The sequence below is a fragment of the Rhinopithecus roxellana genome, chromosome 12 (genome assembly GCF_007565055.1).
Source record: "Rhinopithecus roxellana isolate Shanxi Qingling chromosome 12, ASM756505v1, whole genome shotgun sequence".
NCBI classification, from domain to species: Eukaryota; Metazoa; Chordata; class Mammalia; order Primates; family Cercopithecidae; genus Rhinopithecus; species Rhinopithecus roxellana.
This window is the reverse complement of record NC_044560.1, coordinates 30,443,072-30,450,613: the sequence shown is the minus strand read 5'-3', so window position 1 is coordinate 30,450,613 and position 7,542 is coordinate 30,443,072. Positions and strand designations below refer to the sequence as shown.

The 7,542-nt window shown below is 40.4% G+C and overlaps 2 pseudogenes; both read left to right on the top strand.

Moving 5' to 3' along the window:
• Positions 1-889: 889 nt before the first annotated feature.
• Positions 890-1,388, top strand: LOC115892073 (annotated as a pseudogene).
• Positions 1,389-3,571: 2,183 nt separating this feature from the next.
• LOC115892361 lies at positions 3,572-6,960 on the top strand (annotated as a pseudogene).
• Positions 6,961-7,542: the final 582 nt, after the last annotated feature.

The following is a 7,542-nucleotide window of genomic DNA, read 5'->3' as shown; positions in this document are numbered from 1 at the left end:
TTTCCAGCTGTGAGCCCTGTACTGTGGGCTGTACCTCAGTAGCAGATGGTAGGGTTCAAGAAAGGGCACTAGCCATCAGGAGGAGAAGGCAAGCAGGATTGCTATAACCCAGTGCTCAGGGAGTAGAGAGCCATTGCTTTAAAATGTAAATAGCCAAAAAGACAGCACCCTAATCATCCATTTGTGTAGCAGAGTGAGCCTGCTTTCGGCAGGCACCTGGCTTCAAGTTGCAAAACTACCTTACAACATGAAGATGTGAAAAGTGTATTTTATCACTGAATATAACCAATTAGCATACATGAATGGCCTCTCCAGTTACCAGGTGAATTCAGGATGAACTATGTATGACATGGTGCCGTATATTCTTCCACTCGTGGACTAATTACGGTGACCATCTTTCTTTCTTTGCAAGCTGTTAAACAGATAGACTGTGATGCATGACGCATTCTCAATTAATTGGGTAATAAAACACAATTCTTGAGTCCGCGCGCCCACGCGCCCACGCGCCCGCGCAGGCTCCCGCCCACCCGTAGGCCCGGGAAGTCTCGCGATACCGTAGCCGGCTGCTCCCGCTGCGGGTGGCTCAGGCTGTTGCTGTGGTTGCCTGAGTTGGTACTGCTGCTGCGGAGGCAGCGGCCTCTGTGCTTGTGGAGGTGTCGGCCTCTGGGCGGATGTTGACACTGTGTTGTTGTTATTGCTGATGATAGTGGCAGCGACGGTCCCGACCCCATCTCTGTAGCCGGAGGCGAGACAGCGGACAGCGAACTCCGCGGACTCGGAACCGGCGGCAGCGGCGACTCCCCTCAGCCTCCGCTGCCTCGCCCGCGGGTACCCCAGTGCCAACCCCGGGAGTCAGGCCCCTTTGGACAGGGGCGCTGGGAGGCTCAGGATGGCGGATTTCGACGAAATCTATGAAGAAGGGGAGGACGAGGAGTGGGCCCTGGAGGAGCAGCTGCTCAAGTACTCGCGGGACCCGGTGGTCGTCCGCGGCTCCAGTCACGTCACCGTATTTGGACTGAGCAACAAATTTGAATCAGAATTCCCTTCTTCCTTAACTGTAAAAGTAGCTCCTGAAGAATTTAAAGCCAGCATCAACAGAGTTAACAGTTGTCTTAAGAAGAACCTTCCCGTTAATGTACGTTGGTTACTTTGTGGCTGCCTTTGTTGCTGCTGCACGTTAGGTTGTAGTATGTGGCCAGTTATTTGCCTCAGTAAAAGGACACGAAGATCGATTGAGAAGTTATTAGACCGGGAAAACAATAGGTTATACCACAAGCTGTGCCTGCATTGGAGACTGAGCAAAAGGAAATGTGAAATGAATAACATGATGGAATATGTTATCCTCATAGAATTTTTACCAAAGACACCGATTTTTCGACCAGATTAGCATTTACTTTAGAGACTTTCCAAGTAGGTTGTCTTTCCAGTGGTGCCTGGCTTGGTGCTCCCCTGGTGGTGACATAACATTGGTTCTACAGAATCGTGTGGCGGTTTGTTTGTTTTTAAATAACCGCATGTTCTAAGTGTGCATTTTTGTCAACCTTTGCAACAGTTATTTCATACAGATGTTTAATACTTAAGCTATTGTGCTTTTTTCTGTTATGTATTCAGATTTTTCAAGGATTACTTTTTTGTATTATCAAAAAAATACATTTGAACTTAGCATTAAAAAAACACAATTCTTACTCTTTTGTCATTGTGGTGTTTCTCTGGGGATGGAGAAAATTTTTCTCTTAATTATATTTTCCAAACACTGTCTAGAATTATCAGACATGATAAAAACATATAAGGTGCCAACCAGAATTTACTGTAGAGGGGACTTTTCCCCCTCAGCCTTCCAGTCAACTCACAAATTTGCTGCAAAGTGCCTGCTTTCCCTTAAATATGCAGACAAAATTGGGTCTCTGCCTGTTAGGTACCTGTAGTTTTCTATAGTCACTTCTAGAGAGACTAGACCAGATTTCTACAAACGTGACAGGGGAGCGATCAACCGTTTTACCTCTTTCAATGACTTGTATCTTCAGTCCTGAAACTGATTCGCAGACCGTGGAGCGCAGATACCCAATCGGAGGAACGTGTGCACTGAGTAGACATGTAGATGTGAGAATCTCCTCTTTCCCTTTTCTCCTCTTGCTAAAATGAGATCCACCCGCCTCAACCTCCCAAAGTGCAGGGATTACAGGTGTAAGCCACCGTGCCTGGCTTATTATTTTTTTTTTAAACAGTGCTAGCAGAGACAGTCCAAGTACAACTTGTTCTCTATTTCTGCAGATCCAGTAGTTGTTCCACAAGTCACAAAAAGTAAATATAAACACAATACAAATTCTGCTAAACTATATAAACTCTTTCTATATCCCTTTTACCTGTCTTTATTTAGGTTTTATTCTATACTTTTTAAAAAATATCAATGACAGATAATCAGAAGGAGACATAAAAATGCTAGGCCCCCTGTCTAAAATCTGGGAATTATTAAAGACAGTACCAGCTCCCAGGGTGTTATGAGGATTAAGTCACACAGTACGTTATACCCAACACAATGCTCTGTAACACACTCTTGAGCCCATAGTACCTCCTTAATAAACATTGCATGTGCACATGTTGGTTTCCAAATGTAAACTTATTCAAACATTGCTGCCTTCTGTTTGTTCTGTAAAATTTAAGGAACCAGCAAAGAATAAGGAAATTGGTTGTCTTTATTTGTCCTAGAAGTATGTGTGTTGTGACAAGGGTGCTGAGTGTAAGGGACTCTTTGCTGTGCCTGCTTTCTCTAACTACTGCTAATGATGAGCCCAGGGGAAGCAACACTGGCATTACATGGGAGCTTGTGTAAAATACTCAGGGACGCTTTCCAAACCTGCAGGATTATATCGCACAGAGTGGGGCCAAAATTACCGATTGATTTTTAAGCTTATTAAAGCTTAAGGGGCAATGCTTGGCTAAATGGTTATCATCCCATGTTTCTAGTTAGGATGACATGGCTAATTTGCTGAAATTTCTTTACTCATGCTTTTTTTCTTCTTTTTTTTTTTTTTTTTAACTACAGGTTCTATTTATAATTCTGAGTACAAGCATTCATGTTGCTTAAATGAACTGCCTCATGTGACTCTTAGGTGAGGCCAGAATCAAGTATGAGAGGTTCAAGATACATTTATGAGAGTTAAGTTCCACCTTTGAACTAAAAGGTGGTCACAGGGCCTGTTCTGTTTGGGTTTGGTAATGACAGGAAAGTGTGGCTCATATTTTCATTACTGTAGCAGAAATTGATGGAGTCTGTTAAAAGGGAGGTCACCTGAGGACAGGAAAGAAGAAGCTTTTACTTTTATTTCCATGGAACAGCTCATCATTCCTGAGTCTTTTTTTTTTTAATATAAAAAACAGAAATGGGTGGACTTTTTTTGCAGCTCTTGGTCCTTCTGCCTGTGGGTGTGGTGGTAGCAGGTAAACATGTGGTGCTGACACTTTTAAGGCATATTCTCCAGATCCAGATGTAATTTGTCCAGAGAATCTCATCTGAAGTGAATTTCCAGAGAAGGAGGAGAAAGGAAAAAAATGACCTTTTTTTCAGCTAAACATGTCTCGTATAAAGAGCTATGTCCCCTCTGCCTCCTGGAATGCCATGCATTCAGTACTTGCAAACCTTAATCTCTCTACTTGTTTTTTCTCCCTAATAAGTTTGTTTTAGGTATGTTTTAAATTTTTTATGATAGTCAAGGTCACTGAAAAATATTTATTTCCTATATACCATAGCTTTCTCTACATTCTCTACATCATGGCTTCTTATATGCCATGCAAAATTCTCACCAGGAATTTATGGTCTGCAGTATTAAAAATGTTTCCCTTGTGGTGCTGAACATGGGAAGGTGTGGATACTCAAGATTCCTATTGGGAAAAGCTGGAGTCCTTAGTAAACATGAAGAACATCTAATGTTGAGATTCCATCTGTGTTCTCCATTATCTCTATGCAGAACACTGTTTAGAAAATGCTGATTTAAACAAGATGGCATTTATTACACAAAAACTTCTAAGAACTATATTAGGAGATACTTGCTATTAGGGTGTTAAAGACAGACTATTTAAAATCGCTACTAAAAATGACAAATTATAGAGGTAACTTCCAACTCAACATATCTTTTCCACCTGAAAAATATACATAACTGATTCTGTATGATGCAAACAGAGCACTGAAAAGTGTGCACATTTGTGTTGATGCCCTTAATTTTATACTTTATCATCCAGAAAAGTATTATAGATACACTGGTGGTGTGGATCTTATGCCATTCTCTTTTCTCAGGATTAGAGAATGCATTAGGAAATATTTCTGTGTAAATAAATATTTTATTGGATAATTTCAGTCACTCCTGTAAGTCAGAACCAGTTCTTTTTACTCTCTCATTTTGCCTTTAGTCAAGTTATAAATTCTGCTGGCTACCTGGTGTGTGTGTGTGTGTGTGTGTGTGTCTATGTGTCTGTGTGTGTGTTTGTGTTTTTCAGGGACTGTTGACATTTACAGATGTGGCCATAGAATTCTCTCTGACGGAGTGGCAATTCTTGGACACTGCATAGTGGAATTTCTATAGGAAGATGATGTTAGAGAACTACAGGAATCTGGTCTTCCTGGGTGAGGATAACTTCAACACACAATTCCAAACATACCCTAATGGTTTCATTTCTCTTTTTTGTAGAGTATGTTTTGGTAATTTATGCTTTGCATAAATGAGTTTCAGTTCCGTGTTTTTAAGAGAATCTTGGGGATTTGTCCATGTATAAAATAACATCTTCAGGGTGTTTCATCTTGACCTGAACTTTCCACATTCCTGAGCTGATCTGTGTCCTTTACTCTAGATTAGCAGTAATTTCATTAATTTAGTGACATAAAATATTGTTGCCCTTACCTTAAAATCTAATTGCCAACACCAAGTTTTTTTTTTTTTTTTTAATTTTTTTTTTTTATTATACTTTAAGTTCTAGGGTACATGTGCATAACATGCAGGTTTGTTACATATGTATACTTATGCCATGTTGGTGTGCTGCACCCATCAACTCGTCAGCACCCATCAATTCATCATTTATATCTTGTATAACTCCCCAATGCAAGCCCTCCCTCCTCCCCCCTCCTCCCTCCCCATGATAGGCCCCAGTGCGTGATGTTCCCCTTCCCGAGTCCAAGTGATCTCATTGTTCAGTTCCCACCTATGAGTGAGAACATGCGGTGTTTGGTTTTCTCTTCTTGTGATAGTTTGCTAAGAATGATGGTTTCCAGCTGCATCCATGTCCCTACAAAGGACGCAAACTCATCCTTTTTTATGGCTGCATAGTATTCCATGGTGTATATGTGCCACATTTTCTTAATCCAGTCTGTCACAGATGGACATTTGGGTTGATTCCAAGTCTTTGCTATTGTGAATAGTGCCGCAATAAACATACGTGTACATGTGTCTTTGTAGTAGAATAATTTATAATCCTTTGGGTATATACCCAGTAGTGGGATGGCTGGGTCATATGGTACATCTAGTTCTAGATCCTTGAGGAATTGCCATACTGTTTTCCATAATGGTTGAACTAGTTTACAATCCCACCAACAGTGTAAAAGTGTTCCTATTTCTCCACATCCTCTCCAACACCTGTTGTTTCCTGACTTCTTAATGATTGCCATTCTAACTGGTGTGAGATGGTATCTCATTGTGGTTTTGATTTGCATTTCTCTGATGGCGAGTGATGATGAGCATTTTTTCATGTGTCTGTTGGCTGTATGAATATCTTCTTTTGAGAAATGTCTGTTCATATCCTTTCCCCACTTTTTGATGGGGTTGTTTGTTTTTTTCTCGTATATTTGTTTGAGTTCTTTGTAGATTCTGGATATTAGCCCTTTGTCAGATGAGTAGGTTGCAAAAATTTTCTCCCATTCTGTAGGTTGCCTGTTCACTCTGATGGTAGTTTCTTTTGCTGTGCAAAAGCTCTTTAGTTTAATTAGATCCCATTTGTCAATTTTTGCTTTTGCTGCCGTTGCTTTTGGTGTTTTAGACATGAAGTCCTTGCCCATGCCTATGTCCTGAATGGTACTACCTAGATTTTCTTCTAGGGTTTTTACGGTATTAGGTCTAACATTTAAGTCTCTAATCCATCTTGAATTAATCTTCGTATAAGGGGTAAGGAAAGGATCCAGTTTCAGCTTTCTACTTATGGCTAGCCAATTTTCCCAGCACCATTTATTAAATAGGGAATCCTTTCCCCATTTCTTGTTTCTCTCAGGTTTGTCAAAGATCAGATGGCTGTAGATGTGTGGTATTATTTCTAAGGACTCTGTTCTGTTCCATTGATCTATATCTCTGTTTTGGTACCAGTACCATGCTGTTTTGGTGACTGTAGCCTTGTAGTATAGTTTGAAGTCACCCAGGCTGGAGTGCAGTGGCCGGATCTCAGCTCACTGCAAGCTCCGCCTCCCGGGTTTACGCCATTCTCCTGCCTCAGCCTCCCGAGTAGCTGGGACTACAGGCGCCCGCCACCTCGCCCGGCTAGTTTTTTGTATTTTTTAGTAGAGACGGGGTTTCACGGTGTTAGCCAGGATGGTCTCGATCTCCTGACCTCGTGATCCGCCCGTCTCGGCCTCCCAAAGTGCTGGGATTACAGGCTTGAGCCACCGCGCCCGGCCCGCCAACACCAAGTTTTAACTCAGTATTACTGGGTAGTGAAATTAATAACCTACAAATTTAAAATATTTAAAATTCTCTGTTAGAAATCAGTATTTTGTGATTACTTTATGAAAATATTTTATTACACCCTCTTTACTGAACACATAACTAGGTTGGTAATTGGAGAATATGAGCAAAATTTACATTATTTATTTGTAATGAAACAGGTATTACTGTCTCTAAGCCAGACCTGATCACCTGTCTGGAGCAAGAAAAAGAGCCCTGGAATATGAAGAGACATGAGATGGTGGATGAACCCCCTGGTAGGTGAGAGTGAAGGTGAATACAACGGATGACACAGATGAGAGATCTAAAAATTAAGGAGAAGGCCAATTGTTAAAATGTGAGTTGGAAAGCTATGTTTTATAGGAAATAGTTTCTGGGAAGGCTGAGGGTTTTTTTTTGTTTGTTTGTTTGTTTGTTTTGTTTTGTTTTTCTCTCACATTTGGACATCTTCTGTTTTATGCTTTTAAATTTTCTATGGATTCTACTTTCTTTCTGGTGATCTTCTTTCAAGTTTTCAGTGAGAGCCACCATCCTCTTCATGGCATATAAAAAACTGTACAGTCTAACTACTTTTACATGCTTTTTGGGAACACACAAATCTGCATAATTTTAAGAAACTCTGTGTTAAACAATTTTTTAAGTTTTCTTTTTGCATCATGTGTGAAATGTGTGTAGTAGTTTCTGTTCTATTGTGTTTTTTTGTTCATTTTTTTGCACATTTTCTCTTGTTTATATTACTATAGTCTTCAAATATAGTTTGAAGTTAAAAAGTATGATGCCCCTCTGCTTTGTTCTATATTTTTAAGATTGCTTTGACTATTCAAAGTTTATTGTAGTTTCATGGAAA